Here is a 17474-nt window from a genome sequence, read left to right as displayed (position 1 = left end):
CGTGCAAACATAAAATCTGCACCATTTTTGATTTAGCTGATCAAACTTCACCCTTTCACAAGAGGACAATACTCCAAACATTGGTTCTTTCATATGACTTCAACATCAGCAGATGCTTTTTATTAATATTGCCAACACTACACCCCAGGTTCAGAAACTGTTGATATATATGACTGATGTGTCTGTATGACATATCAGATTGAATTTTATGTGTAATATGAATGTTATGAATGTTACCTAGGTGTGTTATTTTTTGAATAAATGTACTAATGGTGGAGACAGTTTAAGGTTCATAAAGCGTGTTTACTGGAAAAACTTTAGCCATACATGTTTAATACAGCTGACAGAATTTGAAAAACAGCCTGCATGTGCTGAACAATGAAATTCTTTGATACAAATGGATGATGACGCAAGTTGATGAGCAAGAAACTTGTGAAACAGAGACAGCAGTAAGTAGTGAATAGCTGTTATTGTGCACCATAGCCTTGCAGAGCATAACTTCGTCATGAAGGTGGCCGTCACCCTGTGCAATAGAAAAAATAGCATCTATTGAAAGACTATTTATAGTCACAGGGATAAAAGTCAATGAGAAAAGGTTAAAACCCACTCAAAAACAAGCACACCTAAGTCAATGACTGCGGGCTCAGACATCCAGATGTTAATTTTCTTTTTCCACTGGACATGCTATTAATTGCTTTTGCATGCAAAGAATGTTATTTGTATATACCTACTTTCTCTTATTTTTAATTCCTTATTTAGCCTTTGTTCATCTATGTTGTTCAATTCTATTGTATTTTTACTACCTTTCTCCTTTGTTGTATTGCTGCATCCCAGAATTTCCCCTCTGGGTATCAATAAAGCATTATCTTATCTTATCTCATCTTATCTTACATGGTCTTCTTAATCCTTAAACTCCATTATGCCTCCCCCACAAGAGCAGATGGACCATGGGGCAAACACTTGAATTAAAACGTGTCAAGAAATGTTCAGTCTTAATCTAAATATGATAATTAATGTAGATGATGCACCATGTAAGCTAGTTATCATTAAGCTGCTTTTGTTCATCAAATCCGTTATTTGATAACAGAAAATGGTGCAAAATATCACAAGTGTTAGCTCTGTCCAATGATGCCGCTCCTTGTGGCCAATGGATTAGCAATACTAACACTTAAGGTCTGTGCACACTGGGTCCATTACTTTCGGATGCATTTTTTTTCAGATAGGTAATCCAAAAAAACATCACGCCCTTGAGCCTTGCACGCTGAGTCCCATGTGTTATTTGCCTTCACTATGAAAATTCATAGAATGTGGCAAAATGTTTTGTATTCCGAGTCTTCAGCTCCGTCACTCCTTTAAAATTCCACTGGATCCATCCATCCTGATGGAGAGCTTCATACAGCAAATGCTCATGCGTCATAGCGCTCAGCCAAGTTGGAGAGATGGGGAGCAACCAGTCTCTGTTATGACCCCTGAGTAGGACACAAATGTATACCCTTATCTGTTATATTACCACGGTTGAGATCCACCTAATACACCAGCTAACTACAGTGTTTAAAGTGAGGTTTTGGAGCAGGAGCAGAGCGAGAGAGGGGAGGGGTTAGATGGGGGTGAGAAAGAGAGAATGAAGGAGGAGGCGCTGATCTGAATCATCAGTCACCTATTTAAATGACTTGGATTGATGCATAATTTTGCATAAAATGAAAAATTTCAGCATCAGCGTGCAAACATGATTAGAGCAAGATAATCTCGATTTCCTTTTTTAATGTGTAAGAAATTTGGACGAAAAAACAGACTCAGTGTGCACACAGGAGTAAGTGAAATCTGATGTAACACCTGAACACCCATCTCTTAGACCAACACAAATCTGTCCTTCAGTGTCCCACTTCATCTCCTCCCCCTCCCATGGCTCGGTGTTATGACGAACTGCAGCTGTTTTAAGAACTGATCTTCATTCAGATATGCAGCCCAAAGTTGATTTGGAGTTGACTTATTCATATTTCTATAGTATTTTGGAACAGACATAATCTTATCTCAAACTTGAAAAATCCATTGGTCCTCTTTCATTTGTACTAATGTGATAAACCCCACCACTGTGCCTCTACTTACAGTGTCCCTGATTGGGCAGGAAAATCTCTTTTCCTCAACATGGTGGCAGGGCTAAGAAGGAGGAGATCATGTGAAGCTTAATGGAAGTGCTGTCCACTCAGTATGAACACTGAGCTAAGAACAATGAATCAAGTGGAAGCTTTACTTCACCTTTCTTTTTAAAGTCAGTACTCAGACAGTCAGTACTCTGACTGAGCACCATTACAGTGCAGACTGTCACAAAAAAAAAAACAAATATTTTACCTCCCGTAGCGATGGTATTTTGGCTTCACTGTCATGCAACAAGAGGTGATGGAGTTGCGATGTCTATCTTTATACCCCTCATCATAAAAATGAGGGATGTGTATAAAAAAATCATCTTTCATACAGTTGTTGTAAATAGACACTTAAAATAACAGTGACTTACACTGCTCCATTGCCCTCGTTTTCTTTCAACAGAGGTTGCTGCTTTTAGAAAACAAGACTTCCTTAACAACACTTCTTATAAATGCTACAGGGAAGTCCAAACATTAAAAATATATATGAATAAGATAAAATACAAAAAGCACTAATATTAGCCTGACAAGGGATCAACAGGCGCAGTCATCAGTCTCAGTTTTTCTTGATTTTTAACCAACAAGTGTTTGACAGTGTTCATCTGCTGTCTGTTCATCTGCCGTTGGTGCAAGATGGATAATAGAGAGTTGATTTTTCAGAGTTTTCTTTTCCACAGAAAACATGGACACAAGTTTGGTGAGAGTGCTGACACTAAACCAAAACAGTTACGCTTCAGGTCACAACACAAAAACAAAGAGCTCAAAGATGCTACACAGCACCACCGATTTGAAAGGAAACTTCAGAGTTGGCAATGATGGATTCATAGCTGACTGGCCTTTCACATGAAAATTTCAACCACTGATCTTTTGCAAATATTTATAACTGCAACTATAAAACATACAAATTAGTTAAATCAGAAACTGAAGATTTCATGTTCTTCACCAATTAAGACAGTCAGCTGCAACAAAGTGTGACTAACCATCCAATACTCAAGCATGGGAAAAAACACCCTGAGGCATTATCTTTGAAATAAGTCCAAGATTTTATAATGATAATAAATGGTAGGCGGTAATTGCATGACCTTTACAAGGCAAGATATATTGATTAGTTTAAATTCTTCCTAAACAGCCAATAATAAACGTTAGTCATACCATAAAAAATCACAACTGTCAAGCCATTCTGTAAAAAAAAAATAGAAAATGAATCTTCCCAGCCTTTCTCTTCCTGACACTGTCAAGGACACTGAATGTAGATGTAACTCCACACAAGAGAAACAAGACTGGACCTCTCCCATTCTCATCAAAGCATGTAGTTTTTCCTGATATGGTACTAAGGACATTGTGGGCTAACCTGTAACATGGCATATCAGCTTTCTGGTTGTTCCCAGGAGGTACTGTGTAGTGAGAGAGTGGTCTACCATAAGCCCGCAGAGGGCCAACAGAGCTCCTGGATCTAGGCAAGCTTCCAGCCCCCAGCACGCACACCAGCCCATCTTCCTACCCGCGGGACATTCTCACTGACGGCTTAGACTGGCTTTTCACTGTGCCATGATGCTTTCATTAAGCCAGTTTATTCCCAGTTTTCCACTGCTGGGCATCTCTCCCATCTGCGTTCACTCACTGAGATGGGCCAAGCTGCTGAGGCTCTGGAAGACATGGATGCTTTATTTCAGTGAGGATGCAAAGTGCTTTTACTACAAATCCCATTGCTTTCTCCATTATCCACAGCAATAGTTGTGTGGTTAGGGGGGTTGCCATGAATCAAATAGGCTGTGGCTCAGTAAAATGCCTCTTGTTTTTTTGTTGCTTCAAGCTCAACTATGCAAAGGAGGGCCAAGGCGGCACAGGCCGAGATCACTGCAGCAGTCTATAAAAGCATGTGCACTGCCACTGAGTTAATCTTTATTTACAAATTCTGTATAAAGATAGAGAATCTCTTGGTTAGGGACCAGATTTTGACATTGGAAATACTCAGATTTCTGTTTGTGGTAAAATGGTATTATCCTCTGGCATTTCATCGGGCACCGACTGTTGGCAGGTTAAGTCTGAGTGGAGTAAGAGTGAAACATGTTGACTGTAATACAATCCAGGGATCTGTTGGCAGTCACCCAACAATGGCAAGGCTTTGATTCATGTTTTCAGAGAAATGTCTGCATGTAAGTGCAGCTAATAATCCACTTTTAATTGCTGTTTGTGAACTCAGACCCCATTCTCACGTAGCAAGTAGCATGTAGAGCACATGAAAATGTATGGAATGACTCTACCTGAAGTACTTCACTGCAAACCACTGGCTGCACCTGATGCACCAGAAATTTCTGTCATTGCCAAATAGCAGACAGGTTTCAAGATCACTAGTGCAATGACTTTTTTCTTTCACCTCATTGCACCAGAGAGTCATAAAGAGGGTGAGGTGTGACTGTGCCAGGTGAAAACCTGTGACTTGAAACTTGGCTTGCACCCGTACCCCAAAGATTTTAGACTTTGGTCGGACTTGTGTGTTTTTATGAAGGCCTGTAGGCTATACCATGTTAATATGAGTATCAGTCATCATAATTCTCCATCCTCGTTCACTTTATCTTTCCCTCTCCCCCCCTCTGTTTTTCACTGATTCGCTAATTAACCACTGACCACCACTGTCAGTGTACGGTCAGTGAAATAACAGCGCGTTTAGCTTCCTCTGTAACTTCTGCTTAAAGTTTCCCTCATAAAGTGAAGCATTTCACTTCACTGATATTGTAGGTCCTGTTTTTTGTTAACGAGTCTGTGTTTAAAGTACAGGTTCAATATGAGACAGACAGTGTGTAATAATAATAAATTTTATTTATAAGCGCCTGTCTTAACATTAAAGGTCACTTTACAGATAAAAACAAGTTAAGAGAGTGTAGAGAGAGATGAGGAGGAGACCATTACAGTTAGGAGTTTAACAATTTAACATTACACTCCATCCCTCTTATTCAGTTACCATCATTCTGTGTTTGAGAGAACCAAAAGATTTCTTTATAAACATCAATCTAGACCCAGTGTAATGATACATATAGAAGTGTTTAACCCTCTGGTATCCCTACAAATTGCTGCCTCATTGTCCTCCTAGTGTGCAAAAAATGCACAGGGGGTTATTACTATAAATAAAAAAGTTATATTAGTTTATTTTTAATTGTTTATTTTTTTCCTTGTTTCATCAACTTGTACCATTAACAAAAATACCAAATACTCAATAATTGTCATATCTTTTAACCCTTTAATTACTTTAATTATAAAAAAAAAAAAACACAAGTAAATTTTTTTGCAGATACTACACTAAAAGTGAATAAATTATTTATGGATGATTGCAGCCTGGCATATGTCATTGATTAGTAGCAACATTGGTTAAAATGCATTATTATTTTTTTTTGTGAGGTTAATTATTTTAAAATACTCACGTTTTTCACCCTTCTGCGTAAAAAATGCACACCCTTAAATCATGTTATAAATATCACACATTTCAAAATTGTTTTACTGTTACTGAATTATATTTTTTTCATTTAAGGTCAGCCCTAATCATAAATGTCAAATAGTCATTCATTTTAATTTTTTTAACCCTTTAAATGCCATGTTTCATTGATGATGTCACTGCATTTTTAGAAGCAAAATACACAAAAAATTATTTGTTGCAAGTTACTACATGAAAATTAGATAACTTATTTTCGATTACTGCACAGAGACACTCACAGACTCACATGCTGGTCTGCACTTAAAGAAAACCTCACAGCGTTAGTGAGAAGGGGAGCAAAGGGCAGTATAACACTGAAATCTGGTGGAAAAAATACGTATTTCCTGCCCTCGCCCATATATGGTAAAAGTGACGTCATGGGGTGAAAAAAATGGTCCAGGTGCAAATGTAAAGCCCCAACTCTCAAATGAAGCCCAGAAACCAGAAAATGCATGATTCATGCCTTAATGGTGTATAGATCAAAAGAAGATGTTTGAATGGGTTTCATTTTGCACACCAGGGATATTAACGCTATAAAAAAGGTTTACTTTATTTATGTTGGGCTGATTGTTGTGGCTGAGACAGAATTTTGAAAACTGTGCAAGAATGAACAAAAATACAATACATGATAGTATTGATTGTGAAAGAGGACAAAGTTTAAAAAAAGAAAAAAATCAACTAAGTGTGCATTTTTGGCACAAAGGGTACCAGAGGTTTAAAATAGGGCTGAAACGATTCCTCAAATTATTCAGGTGATTTGAATCAAAAAATTTCTTGAGGAAGCTTCCCTTTAATCAGTCCTGTATCCATATACGCCCATGCTGTACTCTTGGACATCGTACACTGAGTGTTGCATGGCGTGCTGTGTTTTGCATGGACGGCTATTTGTGTGGCACAATGCACTTGTTTTCGCTGTTACTATAACGTAACATGCATGATATGAGGCGTCAATATTACGAAGGAAGAGAAGTTGGTGCAGTGCTGTTACACTGGCACTCGTCCTGTGTTTTTACGCATCCACTTGTCGCGGCTTTATGGCAAACATGGCACTACGCCTACACCGGTGAACCTATGCAGATCTCCGAGTTGATCTTGCCTGCATGACTCACTGGTGTGAGACAGCGCTTAGTTTGTGTCTGCAGACTTCAGGGAATTTCATAAATTTCTCTGATTGATCTGACAGTTTCACAGAAAACCGTTGGGCGTCACGATTCAAGTCCTGTTTTGGTGCTTTCCCTCTCCCCCCCCCCCCCTTGCTCTCCCTCTTCCGCATGTGCACATTATACATTTAATTATAAATTATTTAAAATTCAGCGCACTGACGTCTGGATTGCAGCGTATTAGTTTAAGCATCTCGAATAATTTGATAAGACTTATATTGATAATGAATTGACACCAATAAAACAGAAACACGCTATTGCCACAGACAGTGACTGATATTAAATAGGTCGAAGTTCATCATCATACAGTCAGGATTCGACAGGTCATAGAAGCAGCTTTGTCCATTAAAATGTGTTCTCCATGTCAGTGGCTGGTCTTCAAGGTCATATTATTAAGGTGGATGAACTCACAAACAAAAATGTGCAAAAATTAAAAGTGAACACCCTTTCATAAACAGACCATATTCCTGTAATCTAAAGCAGTGGTTCTCAATCTTTTTTCAGTCGTGTACCCCCTGTGAAGTATTTTTTCAGTCAAGTACCCCCTAAACAGCGCAAAGCTTTTTGGCCAAAAAGAAAGACATTAAACAGAGCTGTGACAGCCGTCTGATTGATCAAACTTTGTAACTGATAAACAATTTTAAATTACAAATTTTTTTTTCCAAACATTTTAAATATTAAAAATGCTTGACTAAATTCATGGCACATCTTCTCATCACTAAATGTGGGAATTCAAATTAATGTATTGAAAACAGTGAGTGGAAAGGCATTAAACCATTTAAACCCAGAGGTGTGCAAAACGCTGATCGGCTGCAGTGGTCTCTCTCGAACAATTTGGAAATAAAAACAGAGAGCTAGAAAGAACTAATAAAGACAACTTAGTGCCCCTTTTTGGGATCATGGTAAAGATCTCTTCTCAAACTGAAATCATGAACTTAGTTGTAGATCAGCATTTCCTCACAAAAATAAATAATGAACCTTTTATGAATGAAGTGATTGTGAATACAGTGATTGACAGGCATGTGCCAGTGTGGGTCAAACCATTCTGCCAACAGGGGAGACTCAGGGGGTTTTAGGGTCATTAAATTTAATTAATTTACAAAATATAAACTCCACTTCATAAACTTAAGTCCTTACACTCCAGACGCAAATTTTTCGTGCAAATTATTCACACAAAATATTTACATTTCGAACCTGTGGTAAATCAATGCAAGCTTCCACACCTGCAACACCATTTCGCAGCGCGATATTGCTGCAGATATTTTATCAAAGTTTCACTCCAACGAGCGCACATGGTGGTGGTGCCGATTTTTAAGACAGACAGAGGAAAAAAATCGTTCTCCTCTCTAACACCACCTGATATTTGTCCTCTTCGCATATGTGTCTGTAGTCAGTGCTTGTGTTTTTGACTCACATAGCCTGGTAGAGAGGGAGACAGGCAGCAGGCAGCCCGACATGTCCACATGAGCGCAAATGCGCTACTCGCACAGCTGGAGCTGTTTCTAAACTAACGGGACTTTATTCCAGTGAAATATTTACCAACACAGTCTCCTCTGACCTCAGCCATACCACTTATAAATGCTACAGATCAACCAGCTCACTGAAATTACTCCTCTGAACAGTCTGGAACACAAACAGGTGAGCCAATCTGTGCGCATTGTGTGAGTTAACTCCTCTCACAGCGACCCTCAGCTGTGCCTTATTACTCATACTGATCATATTTGACATTCCTACAAACTTGGCTGGCACAGTGAATGAAACAGTGAAACAAAACGGCACTGATGTCCTGGCTGTGTGTAAAAGTGCAGCGTTACAGATGGAGTGAAGGACTCCAATAAATATCACTGTTTTTTAGAGGACAGAGAAAACACACCGCAGACATTCGCAGCACGAATGTAATTTTAGAATGTCAAATACTTGAAAAATCGTGTCACTTCTGACATGCATAGAAAGGCGCTATTTTCTGAAATAGACCGGAATATATTTTAAAATCTCATGTACCCCCTGGAGTGCCTTCACGTACCCCCATTTGAGAACCACTGATCTAAAGGGTCACCTTTCAGACATTATCAGACCGCTGTGTGAATGATGGAGCTTTATTCTTGCTAGAATGTGAAATATTACATTCATGCATTAACTAGAGGATGTTAAAATGATTAAGTGTCCCTTTACTTTAATGACAAATTGGAAAATAAAAATAAACTATTATAGAAGAAATAAAGTGTTAGCACCCAAAATTTCCTGGGAGAGGATGCCTAAAAGCCCAAATATGGCATAATCTAATGTAATGATTTAACTTCCTTTCCTTGTAACTTTAAGAAATGTAAACTGTCATCAGAACTTAATTGCACTTTGTAAAATATATTTTCCTTAGAAAACCTGTTAATAACAATTTTTAATAAAGAAGTAGTACATTTAAGGGACTCAGCGTCTTTTCTCATTTGTCTAGTACTACTTCTCTTGAAAAAGCAAAAGTGACTGATTAAAAAAAAGCAATATTTCTCATTAGAGCAGTGTTTCCGCTAGACTTTTTCTGTCCCCGGTCAAAATGACCGGCAGTCCTCAAGAATTCCGGCCATTTAGAACAACTACCGGACATTCGCTTTAACATTATTTTGCTACATTAACAGCAGCAAAACGCATAAATCTGGTATCCTGTGATACATTGATACACAAGTCTGCGCTAAACGGGAGAGAGGACACGTTTTTATTTCCAGATCTGACCCAAAACCGAGACAGTCTAACCCAAGCCAACAGCAAACCTGACTAGTTATTAACTCCGTTATTGAAAACTGGTAGACACGTGATTAGACACTAGAAACGACTGCACAAACACTTTCTCTTATTTTTCTTTGTGTAAGTGGTTTAAAGTATCAAAAGGCTGCATGTTTTTGCTTACACACGCAGTCAGTTACACAATATACGCCCACGTTAAACTCATAAACAACAGTTAGCGTCACATTAGCACCGTTTGCCTGTTAGCTCATTAGTCGCTAAGTTCTTTGTAGCTTACATCAGCAAAATACCATCCTACACCGACAACAACGAAGCGTCCAAACACATAACAAAAGTGCTCTCTTAACTGGACACTGCGTTACAACTCTATATTTCAAATGAAAAATCAGTCTTACCGTCAGTTGCTGATATCAGTCCCCATGATGATATTACTGTAACCTCCAATAAAGCAGTAAATCCAAGCAGCCTGGTTTATTTGGACTAGTCCCGAAAAGATAAAAGCTCCAAAGCAGATAGTCTGGTCCAAACCTCTTCTCACTGGCGGCTTATCCAAGACTACTTCTGCTAATAAGCCAGCGTAGGCCTCTCTCTCTCTACTGCTGCATCGGTGTTTCAGATGCTCAGTTGTACAGTTCCCTTTGATTCAGCCTCTTCATTACTCACAGCAATGACATGCTCAAAATCCCTCCATACCACTGATGATATTAAGCCTTTGGTCAACCAGGAAAACCTCACTTAGATTAAAACTCTGCTTTATGCGAAAGCTCTGGTCAAACTTTCCCTGCAGAGCATGGACTGTTGCAGAGTCTCCAGCAGTAATGAGCAGGCGCAGTAGAGAGATAGATATGCTTTGGCATCATCGTGCATACATAATTAGCCATGTGCTTGCCGTCTGAGGAGAAAAACAACCCCAGCAGGACAGTAGATGTAGTTAGATTAGGTAACTTTAAGTTTATATTAACGCATTCTCGCAACATATCTTCTAGGTTACACAAAATATAATATGCAAGTATTCAGTATTTACTTATCTAGTCATTTGCATGTTTTCTGCCGGACATTTTTACCGGTTATATTTTTATCTGCCGGACTTCCGCCCTTTTTACCGGCCAATGACCGGCAATTACCGGCTAACGGAAACTCAGCATTAGAGTACTTGATTAATCGTCAGAAGAATAGATAGAGTACTCGACTACAAAAAGAATCTATTACTGCAGCCCTAGTATAAAACCTCACAATTTTCTTAATGAATATCTTATAATGGTAGAAATATTTTGCTGTTAGCCTAAATATTACTAGTTTATATCAAGATAGTCCAATCTATAGCTCTCAGGCCAACTCTGGCCTGTCAACTAAATCTGAGGTTGTTTTTATTTAATTGGTGGAGATTTTATTAAGTCCAAATTTTAACAATTCTTTAGATTCAAGATCATTGGCAGTACTTTCACAGTTTGTCCTTTCTCCAGTGTCTGTGCATGGCTAGAGCCAGCGCTAGTATAATTCAACCTAGGACTGTGCGGTAATATGGTAATACTGCATACCAGGGTATTAAAAAATAGCCATGGTTTTGCTTTAATTACTGTTGTGAAGACGGTGCTGCGTAAAAAGCGCACGTTTAGTAAATGCTTTGAGAGTATGTGTCCAGCAGCACCACTGTCTGTGTGTAAAGATGCTTTAGAAGTGACGACAGAACTCCTGTTAATGATGTCAGGCCAATTTGGCAAACAACAAAAGCACATACCTACAAGCACAAAGACACTTGTGTGCCATGGCCTGGCATAGGGCTGGCACAAGCCATGTGTTTCTGGTTGGCATTTGATCGATAGAGGACATAAAATGGGAATGCATGTTTAGAGGTCATCTGAGAGGAGCTTTTTAAATCATGTTTTACCAGTGACTTTTATGACAGTGCTTATCTACTTCCCTATTACCTACAGGTAATAATAAATAAATTATTTGTTAAAAAAACTCACTGACCACTTCATTAGACACATCAGTGCAATGTAATGCACACCAATAACATCTCTACCATGAATTCAATAAATGTAAGACTTTGTAAATGATGACACTGTCAGAGAGCTGATTCATTCTTCTATGTTTATTACTGAGATTATGGTGTTACTGTTGTATGAGATGTTCCTAATATTTTGACCCTCTGATACACACAAGTGGGGTTGGCAAAATATCACAGACTCCTCAATAGGATGCTCCTCACACCAACACCCACTTCCACCTTATTAAGAATTATTAACTTTCTGACAGTCAACAACATTTACAAAGTAATAAGTTTAGACTAATGAAATGGCCGGAGAATGTACAAGCTAGATTCATGTAAACATAAGAAAAATTCTTAATGTCTGAAATATTTGTAAGAGTTTATTTTTTACTAACTGATATTTATGCATTTCTGTTTTTTTGTTTTTTTTTATTTACAGATAGCAAAAAAGGTGGAAATAGGTGTGGGACTACTTTGCAAGGGCATCTGTTATATAGTCTGTATTATTTGTGCAGCTTACTGCATTTTTACACAGCACTTTGTTAATGATTGTTCTTTTTTTGACAATAAAAGTATTTGAAAATAGTGAAATGTTCTTATTTGTTAATCAAAAAAATTCATGCAAAATTTTAATCGGCCAATATATTTTGATATTGGAATTTTATATTGCCTAATATCAGAATCGGCATGGCCCCCAAAAATCCTTATTGGTAGGGCCCATATACTGTATAAACACATGGATGTTCTACTGATGTTCACAACACAGCTGCAGGTGTGTGCTGTGGTTTGTAAGCCACAGTCAGCAGCTGAAAACAGTGAACATTCGTTTGAATAGGAGCTACAATCACAGGGATGATGGTTAGGACTGAACTTTGAACATTGCTGGAAATAGTTGAAGATATTTCTGTAACACAACAGCAAACATCAAGTTTATTTCTAAAGTTTAACAGTACGACCCCACTGAAGGTGTCCAAGACAAGGTGTTTTGCTTCACTCACCTCCACTGCATACTAGCCTTTTTAAATAGTCTTATAGGAAGCAAAGTAATGCTGAGCATATCTGTCTCAAAATAAATGGACAAGATATTATCAGAGTGAAATTTACACAATTTAAACAATTTTTGGGAGATCATATTGATGAACTCTTTAACTTCAAGTTTCATATTAATAAGTTAACATCTAAGTTGTCAAAATATGTTGGATTGTTTTTCAAATGTAGACATTTTCTCCCACCCCCAGCCCTGCTAACATCATACAGATCTTTAGTTGAGCCTCATTTAAACTACTGTATTATTATATGGTGTTAAACTTTTCCGAGCCATTTAATAAAATTACAAACTCTGCAAAAGAAGGTCATACGTGCCCTGTCATGGGCTGGAAGTAGATCTCTCACTGCCCCGTTCTTTTGCAGATACGGTCTATTTAGGCTCACTGAGACCAGTGCTTATCATAATCCATGTACTATACATCAGGTTGTTCATGGTATGAGCTGTAAGCTATGTGACCTCGTTCCAATCTGCCATCCTCTGCATTCATACAACACTAGGAAGAAACACTATATTACAGGGAAAAAACGTAGGCTTAAATCTACCAGTCTGAGGGGACCACGGATATGGATTGAGCTTGATGAAAGTGTTAAAACGTCACACTATTTCTCTATTTTCGAGAGGAATTTAAAGAGGCTGCTGTTATCAATGTATGATTAACTGATGCTGCTATATCTGAATGGTATTTGGAGGCATTTTTATCTTATTTTGTTTCTGAACTAAAACTACATTTTAAATGTACTGACACTGGCCTACTGATGGCTGTTCAATCATGGTTCACCATCTCTCTCTGGAGCTTGGAAATGCTTCATGCTATTGCTATTGAAGAAAGGATTCGATACACTTTAAATTAGTCATGGACTAATGAACTGTTGTTTTTTTTTTGTATTGTGTGTATTTGGTATTGTTTCATGTCAGGACACCCTTTTAAAAGCTTTTGGAAGCTTACCTGGGATGTCCTTTTCATGCGCCTATCATTCCCTGGCTGTCTTGTTGGATTCCTGTTGTTTCCTTGGTGTATGAATTAAATAAAATAATACAAATAAATCAAATTAAGAAGTCTTTTCAATAAAAAGTGAAGTCCACAAAGTATATTTACAAAAAACAATGTACCAACTCTTCTGTTTTATGGGTGAATTTCAAATGTTGAGGAAGGAAAGCTGCACATTTCCAAAATGCTTTGTGTGTAGCTCATGTCTGACTGGGTTGCAAACCCGTCAGTACTTTAAAAACAGCTTTTCCACCTGAAATGTATGATATTCAATCATGAAATGACAATGGTTGTTTATGTATTTGTAGATACTCATTAATGAGTGGCGTTTGACTGAAAAAACTCCTCAGTCGTACAAGGCTAGTAAACAACAAAGGTGAATGGAGCACTATGTTCCTTATACACCTGGCTTGGATGCCTTCACTGGGACTTTACCATCTGAAGAACAATTGCTCCATGGAGAAACAAAAAGTGCACATTGTATCTCTCCACCTTTCTTCTTCCTCCTCCCATGTGTGCTGTCAGAGGACTTGAGTGTGATAAAAGTAAGAAAAAATGACAAAAAAGATCCAATAAAAAAACATATAACTGTATTTATTGAAAACTGAATGAATGGTATAGTTTTCTTGTTTAAAAAAACTCACAATATATAAATAATAGAAAGACAAAATATTGCAATGTCAGTTTTCCTAGTATAGTTCAACCACAGCTCATATAAGGAAAACTTAAGCACAGAGATCCTCGCATTCTTACTGTTATAAAAGATACATTTTTTTGCTTTCAAACAGAATACTGTTGATAATGGGTTAATCAGCCTTTACAAAAAGTGTGTAAGTAAGGTGTTGATTCAGGGTGTTCAAAATTGGAAAAAGTTTAAATTGTGATTTTTATTCTTTCTGCAATGCGTACTGCATTTTTTAACAAAAAAAGGTAATTATACCTGATAAATGCAGTGCCTTTGTGTACATTAATTTAATTTTAAATCAAGAGACTACATAGTTTTTTATTTGGGTATTATGTCTCTTTCTGGTTTTAAATATCACACACTAAGTCAGCCCCCTGCTCTAGAGGAGGAAAAGGTGGAAGAAAGAAAAGGTGGATGACACATTTCTTCACAAACTTCACAAATAGATGTGCTTGTTTTGTGTTACTTAAACACAGGGGTGGAAAGTAACTTATGACATTTACTCAAGTTAATATAAGTGAGCAGCTTTTTTTGTGTACTTTTTGGAGTACTTTTCAAAATCACTACTTTTACTCAAGTACATTTTGAGGGAAGTATTGTACTTCATTACATTTGAAAAAATATTAAGTACTGAGTAAAAAAAAATTAACACTCAAAGCCAAAACAAAGAAGTTCTAGCTTTCTGCAAACAAGGAAATGGCCAGAAGTTTGACTTTCCTAGCACATGACGGGTCAGTAGTGTGAGAGTGATTCCGCATTTCATCCTGAAACAGCTGTTGCATTTGACTTGAGGTTAAGTCACACCTTTAAAAAACAACCTGGTTATAGACTCGACTTTTTACTTTTACTTAACTAGATTTATAGATTAGTACTTTTACTTCTACTTAAGTAAACTGCATCCAAAGTAACAGTAATTTTACTTGAGTACAATAGTTGTTTACTTTTTCCATCTCTGCTTAAACATCATCAACCATTTCTAATGTTTAAAGTTTCTTTAGTCTACATCATCAGCTTCGTCACTGTAGTTGTTGATTGAATGGGAGCCCACTGTGTTCAGCAGCTGTGAGTGTCACACACTGTAGTACGCAACAAAACCTTTAAAGTAAATGATCCCTGTGTTCGTGCCTGTTAACGGACCTTATAAAGATGAGAATCAAGACAAGCTCCTGCTGATAGGGGGAAATACTCACTTAAGATCTGCCTCACTTATGAGTGTCTGCCCACTTCATGCTGGTGCATCTGTGGCAGCAGCAGTCATCTGCAACCTGTATGTTCTAGCCTACAGGAGACAGACTGCATGCACAGTGTTCAGTTCTCTGATATCAGACACTTTTTGGTGCAGATTAGTCATCAAAAGAAGAAAACTTGCAGTTTTGGACAGCATCAAACAGCACAGAAGTTGCAGTGCAATGTGCCTCAGGTCATGGGACTAACATTGCACATCCTGCAATGCAACTTTTTGTACATGTGCATATAATGGTTATAAAGCAGTGTATATCAGTCAGCCCTAGTGTTCACTCCAGCCAGGACAGTCAAATTCATCTAATTGATCGGCATTACACTTATGCCTTACTGTCCTTTTGAGCAACCTTTGGTTAAGCCACTGCAGCGCAAGTTTGTCAAAAAAACACCCCACAATACTTTGATACTTTTTCAGCTCCACGGCTTTTCAACCCAGGGCTGCAAATATAAACAGCAGAGAAGGAAATCAAACGATCCTCTACCTGTTGCTGTGCAGGTGCAGCATCACGTGACCATGTTCAAAGGTTTGTGTAGAAAGATGAATAAAACACTTGTCAACAAGAAGAAAGCCAATGAAACATGACGAGTACTGCTAAAGCAACATCTGTGGAGACTAAAAAGCATAGGGGTGTTTTGTGGCAACATTTTATCAGGTGGCGGATGCAGAGTTAAGTTTAACAGATTTGCAAGGGCTCAGTGACAAACGATGCTTTATTTCTTTCCTAATTAACTTAAAACAACCTCGGGGGGTGAACTATGACAATGTTAGGGGTTATTTTGACTCAGAGAATGGCTGCTGTTTCTTCACTATTGTTGTGTTGTGCCAATGTGTAAACGAAAACTGGTTTGGGTTAACACCTGAACAGAGACCATGGGGGTGGGTAGGCAATGTCTGTTTCCACATGAACTGTGGTTGTTTTTGTGTCACTCTCAACAGAATTACATTTCAGGAATGTATCATTTATGTGGTGAAAGCAAGGTTTGAAAATCTTCACTGAAAATAACTCATCAACAGACAATCTCAAGCTGCTTTGCTGTTAACTGTTATTCTATTATTCCGAAATTTTGCTTTAAGGAATTCATCTGTTTGATTATATCAATTAATTCAATATCTATTATTCAAAAAGCATTGCATGTGCTCTGCTGTAATGCGTTTATCTATGGAACAACACTAGAGGAAAAAATAGAGAATTTTCAAATGCTACAAATAAACATAATAACAACAAATAATGTGTTAGTTAACTAAACAAGAAAGCTCTGGAAAAGCTGTGTTGTTCTGCTCTGTGGAGCACAACGCTGTCACTCTAACAGAAATGTGACTGTTGTGAAGAAATATGGAGAAGAGCAGGAGAAAGCCCTGTTTAATATCACGTTCTGATTGAGACCTGGTTACTTAAAAGGTTATGGCGTCAAGGTCATGCCCTGTGCGGAATCATTATTATCTATTGTTGCTCCACTCATTTGTTCTGATTCATCATTTTTTAATTGAGGATCCCTTTGAGCAAGAACAATAAGTCAGTTAGATTTTTTCCAAGCCACTGACACAGTGCAGTAATTAACATACGTGATGCATATCACTACTTAAACCAAGCTCATTACTGTAAATTTCTCAAGATGTTTTTTTGACCATAAGGACACACTGGGCATGGAAAATTTGGCTTCAGAGAGAGACAGGGGTTGTGTACACTGTTGCCCACAAAGCAACTACACCATAAACATCCCGGCATCTGGCTTATGTTCCCATCATAAACTCAGCTCAAATTCAATTACCGAGTCAACATTCTCTGAGAGATGTTGAAGGGCTCTTGGTGGAGTGCTATGTACATAACCCTGATTAGGGATTATGCACAGATGAGATGAATACCACAAGACCATTGAGAAACACTCCAGCATCATAAATCAAAACCACCACAATCCATCAGATTTGTAGCTCTGTTCAAGTTCTGGTCACTGGAATAAAATCTTTACATAAAAAGTATCTAACAGGATGATCATAATAGGGAGAAATATGG

At 37.9% G+C, this 17474-nt stretch overlaps 1 long non-coding RNA gene across 1 annotated transcript in view; it reads right to left on the bottom strand.

Annotated features, from left to right (window-relative positions):
* Nucleotides 1-368: 368 nt before the first annotated feature.
* Nucleotides 369-17474, bottom strand: part of LOC121510487 — a 37703-nt gene continuing 20597 nt past the window's right edge. The window contains exons 2-3 of the long non-coding RNA XR_005991947.1: nt 3493-3787; nt 369-523 (exon numbers count right to left, since the gene is read on the bottom strand). This is a non-coding gene — a long non-coding RNA (uncharacterized LOC121510487). The remainder of the gene's footprint in view (nt 524-3492; nt 3788-17474) is intronic.

Source organism: Cheilinus undulatus, linkage group 5 (assembly GCF_018320785.1).
Source record: "Cheilinus undulatus linkage group 5, ASM1832078v1, whole genome shotgun sequence".
NCBI lineage: Eukaryota > Metazoa > Chordata > Actinopteri > Labriformes > Labridae > Cheilinus > Cheilinus undulatus.
Note: the sequence above shows the minus strand (reverse complement) of the source record. Positions and strands in the feature narration are given on the sequence as shown.